Genomic DNA, 8,220 nt, shown 5'->3' with positions numbered 1-8,220 from the left:
CACACGCCGTTTCCCTACAGCTGCAGCTGGTTTCCTCTCTCCTAGCACTAAACCTATCATAAAGCGTGCCCTGAGGCTCAGAGATGGACAAGGGGTGGTGAGGGGGTAGGTAGAAACTACCTACTCCAACCCCTCATAGGTGAAGTCTGGCTTGGGAGTTAGGGCGACATGGCCAGTCTTTCCCACCGCAGAGAATCTGCCCAGCGCTTCTATCCCAGGCCGCCCCGCTAGCCTCTGGCTGCCCTCTTTCCACCCTTGGGGAGTCCGCAGACTCCATTATACGCTCCCCTTCCCTCCGTTGCTGTCCTCCTGACCTTTGTTTTGTCGGACCGCAGCAACCCCTCAATCACCTTCCCCTTACTCTAGGACCCCTCCCCCCACCATCCCGCCTAGATTCCCATGCCATTAAAGCACACCGACTTTTGTGCTTTATGAAATAGGCCTCACGCTGTCCTTGCCTCACTCTTGGAACTCAGTTTGAGTCTCCATTAGGCAGGTTAGGAATTTTGAACCACAAGAAAGAGTGGCTATATTTTTTGTTTATCAGTTCGATTAGGGATGGTATTGGCCACCTAACAAAGGGGCTTCTTCAGGATCACCCTTGCCTCCATTTTCAGAAGATCCTGAAGGAATACGAGTGCCAGCCTCCACTTTTCCTCAGGCAAAGAAACCCTCCAAGGAAGCAGGATGCTCTTGGTTGGGGCTGACTGGCCTGTGAGGCCAGTTACCTGTTGGTCCCTTCAGGCTTCAGGCCTCATACCTCCAGGGAGCTCTGTTGGCCCATCTGAAATTCTGCCTACATGGAGATTTGGATTTGTTTTCCAAGCCAAACCAAGGCCAGATTGTGACAGAGTCCTCTGCCATCCCAAGTCAGCACTGCCGGTATCCCTTAATGCCACCTTGGGAAAGGCAGCTCCATCTTACTTGGTCAAGCCTGTCCCTGAAGAGACATGCACATAGTGAATGGGTCAGCTTCCTTTTTTAAGTCTGTTATTCTAGTTCTGTCTTGCCTCACAATGGTCTGGATGACCCAGGAGCTCATTGGGCAAGAGTCTGGAATCCTTTGAGAATCTCTAGCCAGGGGGCCAATTCACTGTCCCTCAGACCCTTGGCGGGCAGGACTATAGTTAAAAAAAAAAAAAAACTATGAACAAATTCCTATGCACACTGCACACATCTTATTTTGAAGTAAAAAAAAACGGGAACAAATACGATCACACCACCTCATGTGACCTGCGGGATGTAGTTTGAGGACCCCTGCTAGGCTCAGGCTGGACTGGATTTGGATCCTGGTCTTCTCTGCCAGTGTCAGAGGGGCACCCTGGGCACTGCTGTGGGCTCATTGAAGTTGGTGTTTTCATCTTAACATCCCAGGAACCATTTCAATATCACTTCTCAGCACAGCTTACTGTTTCTATGAAAATAAATAAAAGCCTAGCTAGTGCCGTGGCTCTTGCCTGTAATCCTAACACTCTGGGAGGCCGAGGTGGGTGGATTGCTTGAGCTCAGGAGTTTAAGACCAACCTGAGCAAGAGCGAGACCCTGTTTCTAAAAAAACAGCTGGGTGTTGTGGTGGGCAGCTGTAGTCCCAGCTACTGGGAAGACTGAGACAAGAGAATTGAATTGTTTGAGCCCAAGAGTTTGAGGTTGCTGTGAGCTATGATGCCATAGCACTCTACCAAGGGTGACTAAGACTGCCTCAAAAATAAATAACAGTAGAAAAGATAAATTGTGGAATATTCACACAATAGAATACTTACATAGCAGTGTTATACATGGATACTGTGAGAGTTAGTCACATGAATTGGATCATTCTTGGGAATGAGTTATCCCAACTAAAACAGTTCAGAAGCCCGGTGTGGGGGTGGGGATCACTCAGAGCACAAACATTGCTCTAAGAATGTAATTCTCTGTGAGCCCGGCTGCTTGAATCTGCCAGCTGTAACCTGAAGTCAGCTTTATCTAATAGCCAGTAAAACAACCTGCTGTAATTCTAAGAATAATTTTACCCATTGCCATCACTTACTAATCAGAGCTTGCTAGCTCCTTAAAACCTTATGATTGCCAATAAACTTTCTTAAAGAACAACATGTAACATTTCTCCTTTTCATAAAACTACCAACCTTCTTTTTGTTCTTTGGACATATGGAAGACTACCCAGTCTGCATGTATGTCCCAAATTGCAATTGCAATTCTTTCTTCACAAATAAAACTCCTTTTTTTTTCTTTTTGTAGAGAAAAAAAAACCTAGGCTGGAGTATGCAGTAGTATGATCATAGCCCTCAGCATAGCCCACTGCAGCCTCAAATTACTGGGCTCAAACCCTCTTTCCCCCTCAGCCTCTGAAAGTGCTGGGATTATGGCTATGAGCCATCGCATCCAGCCTAAAACTTATAATTTCAGAGATTTGCCCTTATATTTCATTTGATGTTGACAAAACTATGTTGATGCCAGGGCGTGGTGGCTCACGCCTGTAATCCCAGCACTTGGGAGGCCAAGGCAGGTGGATTGCCTGTGTTCATGAGTTCAAGACCAGCTGAGCAAGAGCAAGACCCTGTCTCTTTTTTTTTTTTTTTTTGTAGAGACAGAGTCTCACTTTATGGCCCTCAGTAGAATGCCGTGGCATCACACAACTCACAGCAACCTCCAACTCCTGGGCTTAAGCGATTCTCTTGCCTCAGCCTCCCGAGTAGCTGGGTCTACAGGCGCCCAAGACCCTGTCTCTAAAAAATAGCTGGACGTTGTGATGGGTACCTATAGTCCCAGCTACTTGGGAGGCTGAGGCAAGAGGATTGCTTGAACCCAAGAGTTTGAGGTTGCTGTGAGCTAAGAAACCACAGCACTCTACTGAGGGTGACCAAGTGAGACTCTGTCTCAAAAAAAAAAGAGGTTTGGTACCCATAGCACTATGGTTATGGTACCAGCCACATACACCGAGGCTGGTGGGTTTGAACCCGGCCCAAGCCAGCTAAAACAACAATGACAACTGCAACAACAGCAAAAAAATAGCTGGGCATTGTGGTGGGCACCTGTAGTCCCAGCTACTTGAAAGGCTGAGGCAAGAGAATCACTTAAGCCCAAGAGTTGGAGGTTGCTGTGAGCTGTGACTCCATAGCTCTCTACCAAGGGCGACAGAGTGAGACTCTGTCTCAAAAAAAAAAAACAACTATATGGATAAATTTTACAATGTTGAGTAAAAGAAATCAAATACAAAGCTGTGATTCCTAAATTATTAGTAAAATGCCCAATTTTGTTTTTTAGGATCTGCAAAAACTGGCACAACTGATCAGTGGTTACAAAAGTCAGAGTGGGGTGTTCTGAAATTTTCTGTATATTGCTCTGGGTCTTTTTTTATTTTTATTTTTTTTGAGACAGAGCCTAAAGCTATCACCCTGGGTAGAGTGCCATGGCATCTTAGCTCACAGAAACCTCCAACTCCTGGGCTTAAGGGATTCTCTTGCCTCAGCCTCCCAAGTAGCTGGGACTACAGGCGCCGGCCACAATGCCCGGCTATTTTTTTTGGTTACAGCCGTCATTGTTTGGCAGGCCCCGGGCTGGATTCGAACCCGCCAGCTCAGGTGTATGTGGCTGGTGCCTTAGCTGCTTGAGCCACAGGCGCTGAGCCTTTTTTTCTTTCTTTGAGACAGAGTCTCACTTTGTCACCCTTGGTAGAGTGCGGTAGCATCACAGCTCACAGCAACCTCACACTCTTGGGGTCAAGTGAGTCTCTTACCTTAGCCTCCCAAGTAGCTGGGACTATAGGTGCCCACCACAACACCTGGCTAGTTTTAGAGTGGGAGATATGGTGGCAGGGGTGGAGGTTGCTCAGGTTGGTCTGGAACTCCTGAGCTTAAGCAATCCACTGGCCTTGGTTTCCCAGAGTAGAATGCTAGGATTATAGGTGTGAGCCACTGGCCTGGCCTTCAACGTTCTTTCATATGAGCTCTTTTATTTTTTCTGTGTGCTTTCTTTTTCTTTTCTTGTTCTTGTTTGTTTGTTTGTTTGTTTTTTGTAGAGACAGAGTCTCACTGTACCGCCCTCGGGTAGAGTGCCGTGGCGTCACACGGCTCACAGCAACCTCTTAACTCTTGGGCTTACGCGATTCTCTTGCCTCAGCCTCCCGAGCAGCTGGGACTACAGGCGCCCGCCACAACGCCCGGCTATTTTTTGGTTGCAGTTTGGCCGGGGCTGGGTTTGAACCAGCCACCTCGGCATATGGGGCCGGCGCCCTACTCACTGAGCCACAGGAGCCGCCCTTGTTTGTTTGTTTTAAGAGATGAAAGCTCCTGGGCGGCGCCTGTGTCTCAGTGAGTAGGGTGCCGACCCCATATACTGAGGGTGGCGGGTTCAAACCCGGCCCTGGCCAAACTGCAACAACAACAACAAAAAAAAAATAGCCGGGCGTTGTGGCGGGCACCCGTGGTCCCAGCTACTGGGGAGGCTGAGGCAAGAGAATCGCCTTAAGCCCAGGAGCTGGAGGTTGCTGTGAGCTGTGACAGCATAGCACTCTACCAAGGGCAATAAGGTGAGACTCTGTCTCTACAAAAAAAGAAAAAAAAGAGAGAGATGGAAGCTCCTTATGTTGCCCAGACCTGTCTTGAACTCCTGGGTTCAAGCTATCCTCCCACCTCAGGGTCTCCAATTATTGGGATTATGGGCATGCATCACCATGGTACTATTTCCCCTGTACTTTTAAAGAGATAATAAGGCTAGGAAGGAAGAAAATTTAAAAACCTTAGCCCTAGACTGAAATGAAACTGGAGAGGACATTGATTTCACCATTTTGCACTTAGCACTACAAACAAAACAAACATATTACTTTCTAGACATATAAAAGTCTAAGAATGATCATTGTCTCTCTTTATTCTCAGAGTCCCTCTTCACATACGCTCACACATATATTCTATTACCAAGTTCTGTGATTTCCAACTTTCTTTTTTTCAGTTTTTGGCCGGGGCCTGGTTTGAACCCACCACCTCTGGCATATGGGGCTGGCACCCTATTCCTTGAGCCACAAGTGCTGACCATTTTCTTTTTCTTTCTTTTTTTTTTTTTTTTTAGTAGAGACAGAGTCTCACTTTATTGCCCTCAGTAGAGTGCTGTGGCGTCACACAGCTCACAGCAACCTCCACCTCCTGGGCTTAGGCAGCGATTCTCCTGCCTCAGCCTCCAGAGTAGCTGGGACTATAGGCACCCAGCCACAATGCTCAGCTATTTTTTTGTTAATTTTTTTTTTTTATTTCAGGTTAATGTAAGGGTACAAACAACTAGATTACAATATTTGCATTTGTTAGGTAGAGCCCTTCTTGTCAAGTTCTTTTGATTTTATCTTCTAAATATCTTAATCTATTCACAACTCTAAATCCCCCACTCCAATTTACTGTCATCTACTGCTTGGACCATTTGTGAAGATCTCTCGGACCACTGCATCCACCTCTGTAGAGGAACCACTCTGTCCTCTTTTGTTATTCTGTTCTGTACTCTACAGATAGTTACCTTTTTGAATGCAAATTTCATCAATCTCACTTCCAGGTTAACATTCTCCAAGGTCTTCCTCATCCTCTTTGGGTAGAGACAAAATCCTTAATCTGGCCTATATGAGTTGGTGTTACCAAGCTACTAACTTGATACCAGCCACATCTCACACCATACTCTCACCTCCAGTAGTACTGGCCTTCTTTCAGTCCTTCCTAACCAAAATGCCCCTGCCTACTGTAGGACCTAGGCACGGCTTTACCTCCGCTTGATGTACTCCTTCGGCTCCTCTCTGCTGTTGTAATATCTAGCTATCCCTCAGAACGCAGTTAAAACATTATTTCCTTAGGCACCCTTGACTAATTATAATTCCTCTCTGTTGTTAGGTTGCATAGAACTATATGTTTCTCCTTCACTTCACCTAATCACAAATAGAATTTTACATTTATTTGTGTGATTATTTGATGAATACCTGTTTCCCCCAACAGAATGTAAGCTCCTTGAGAGCAAGGACTATGGGTATTTTTGCTACCGTTGTATCTCTGGTGCCTACTGCATGTTTGCACTTAACAAAAATTTGTTAAATTAATGGATAAATGAATGAAGGAATGAATTTTGAAATTTCTTTCCAAGATTGAGAAATATTTCTTTTTTTTTTTTTTTTGTGGTTTTTGGCTGGGGCTAGGTTTGAACCCACCACCTCCAGCATATGGGACCGGCGCCCTACTCCTTGAGCCACAGGCGCCGCCCGAGAAATATTTCTTATTTGTCCACTCACTCTAGCATCTAATAAGAATAATTTAGTATTTTTCTTTTTTTTGAGACAGAATCTCACTTCGTCGCCCTCGGTAGAGTGCTCTGGCGTCACCACTCACACCAACCTCCAGCTCTTGGGCTTAAGTGATTCTCTTGCCTCAGCCTCCCAAGTAGCTGGGACTTGAGGCACCCGCCACAACACCTGGCTTTTTTTTGTTGTTGTTGCAGTTTGGCCGGGGTCGGGTTCGAACCCTCCACCCTTGGTATATGGGCTGGTGCCCTACTCACTGAGCCATAGGCACTGCCCAGAATAATTTATTATTAATAAATAGTTTCTTGGGGCTCGGTGCCTGTGGCTCAAGCAGCTAAGGCGCCAGCCACATACACCTGAGCTGGCAGGTTCGAATCCAGCCTGGGCCCGCCAAACAACAATGACGGCTGCAACCAAAAAATAGCTGGGCGTTGTGGCGGGCACCTCAGCTGCTTGAGAAGCAGAGGCAGAAGAATCGCTTGAGCCCAGGATTTGGAGGTTGCTGTGAGCTGTGATGCTACAGCACACTACCCAGGGTAACACCTTGAGGTTCTGTCTGAAAAGAAAATAAAAAATAATAAATAAATAATTTCGTGGACCCAAACCTCATCTAATTTTTCTTTCTTTCTTTCTTTTTTTTTTTTTTTTTTGGAGACAGAGTTTTATTCTGTTGCCCAAGCTAGCATGCAATGGTGTCAGCCCAGCTCACAAACACCTCAAACTTATGGGTTCAACCAATCCTCCTGCCTCAGCCTCCCAAGTAACTGGGACTACAGGTGCCCGCCGCAATGCCCAGCTATTTTCTTATTGCAGTTGTCATTGCTGTTCAGCTGGCCCGGGCCAGGCTCCAACCTGCCATGTTCAATGTATATGGCTGGTGCCGCAACCGCTGTGCTATGGGCACCGAGCCCTTTCCTTTTTTTTTCACACCAGACAGCCAGTGTGCCAAGGTAGTAATAAGGTTTGAGGGAGGACATTTCACACATAGGTGTGAGAACTCGGTCATCACACTTGTGAACTACAGAAGGACCATATCTAGTTCTTTTTAAAGATGATTTCAAACTATACTATTTTGTAGCTTTCTATAAAAGCCCCAAAGTTTCTAATGTTCTCTACTCCCACCCCCTGCATTTAGTCCTGTGACCATTTTATCACAGTGCAGGCTGGAGACCAGGATCTGCACTTATTAATTACCTTCTCTTTGCCATTAATCTTGCCAGGAAGTATAATAGAAACAATAAGAAATATAAAATACTGGCTGGGCATGTATTTTACATGCTCTCACCTGTAATCCTAGCATTCTGGGAGGTTGAGGCAGGTATATTGCCTAAGCTCTCAGGTTCGAGACCAGCCTGAGTAAGACTGAGATCCCCATCTCTAAAAATAGCCAGGTATTGTGGGTGCCTGTAGTCTCAGCTTCTTGGGAGGGTGAGGCAAGAGAATTTCTTGAGCCCAAGAGTTTGAGGTTGCTGTGAGCAATAATGCCATGGTACCCAACCCCAAGGCAACTGAAGGAGACTGTCTCAATAACAATAACAACAACAACAAAAGTTACTGATTTCTATATGTCTCTTAAAAAGATAAATTTCATTTATTTATTTATTATTTTGAGACAGAGTCTCACTCTGTCCCTGGGGTTGAGTGCCCTGGCTCATAGCTCACAGCAACCTCAGACTCCTAGGCTCAAGTGATCCTTTTGCCTCAGCCTCCAGTGTAGCTGGAACTACAGTGCCCACCACAATCCCTGGCTAGTTTTTCTGTTTTTGGTAGAGATGGTTTCACTCTTGCTCAGGCCTGTTTTGAACTCCTGAGCTCAAGCAGTCCATCCAACTTGGCCTCATGGAGTGCTAGGATTACAGGCATGAGCCATCACACCAGGCCTAAAAACATAAATTTTAATGCTGAAAAATAATTCAATAACAAGAGTATCATAATTTAACTAATTATTGTTGTACTTT

The 8,220-nt window shown here is 45.8% G+C and overlaps 1 non-coding gene across 1 annotated transcript; it reads right to left on the bottom strand.

The window, feature by feature from the left end:
- Window positions 1–7,189: 7,189 nt before the first annotated feature.
- On the bottom strand, window positions 7,190–7,292 carry LOC128580368 (small nucleolar RNA U13). The gene has a single exon (XR_008378662.1). It is a non-coding gene; the product is annotated as a small nucleolar RNA U13 (small nucleolar RNA).
- Between the last annotated feature and the right edge of the window lie 928 nt (window positions 7,293–8,220).

The sequence above is a fragment of the Nycticebus coucang genome, chromosome 2, assembly GCF_027406575.1.
Source record: "Nycticebus coucang isolate mNycCou1 chromosome 2, mNycCou1.pri, whole genome shotgun sequence".
NCBI lineage: Eukaryota > Metazoa > Chordata > Mammalia > Primates > Lorisidae > Nycticebus > Nycticebus coucang.
The sequence above is the reverse complement of the archived record's forward strand: the minus strand, read 5'-3'. Positions and strand labels throughout refer to the sequence as shown.